Source organism: Amphimedon queenslandica, unplaced genomic scaffold (assembly GCF_000090795.2).
Source record: "Amphimedon queenslandica unplaced genomic scaffold, v1.1 AMPQUscaffold_12293, whole genome shotgun sequence".
In the NCBI taxonomy this organism is placed as follows: domain Eukaryota; kingdom Metazoa; phylum Porifera; class Demospongiae; order Haplosclerida; family Niphatidae; genus Amphimedon; species Amphimedon queenslandica.
Window position 1 is genome coordinate 13,357 of NW_003547469.1, and position 670 is coordinate 14,026.

The following is a 670-nucleotide window of genomic DNA, read 5'->3' on the forward strand; positions in this document are numbered from 1 at the left end:
TTTCTGTACCTTTTTCTCCGAAACAGTAAATATTTAAGCTAGGAAAGAAACACATGCAACAGGTAGCATATTGCTTTAGTGAACTGGCTAGTAATTGTATTGATATGTTCTTTTGAAATCCTATAAACCTGTCATTCTCTGGCAAAAATTTAGCTCTTCTTTGACTTTTGCATTGTAATTATTGAATGCGGAAAATTAGAATCTATACGGTGATAACTACCACCTACGCAGTTACCAATCCCTTTATACTCTAATATCTATGATTGGGGAAATAACAAAATTCATAAGCCTTAGCAACCACCCGCCCACGCTCCTTTACGTAGTGGGTGTGGTCACGGCAAACAAAATGGCGGCTTAAACATGGGACAAAGTGAAGAACTTTCTAACAGCAAGACAACATAGAGATACTGTCTAAAGACTTCTCTAGAAGCATTAGAAGGTAGAGAGGGCCTCTATAAGTCTTAATAAAATCCAGTTATTTGGAAGGTGGTGAAATCAATTATAGGAATATTTTTTACACTGTTACGCTTGTTTATACTATACTGGTCAAGATAAAAAGAAACGTAGTGGCTATTTTTACGGTCCCGTAATCTGATTGTATACAGCTATTTTTATGGCAGGAAATATAGAAATGAAGTATAGAAATGACGTATAAATATGACAATCAGCT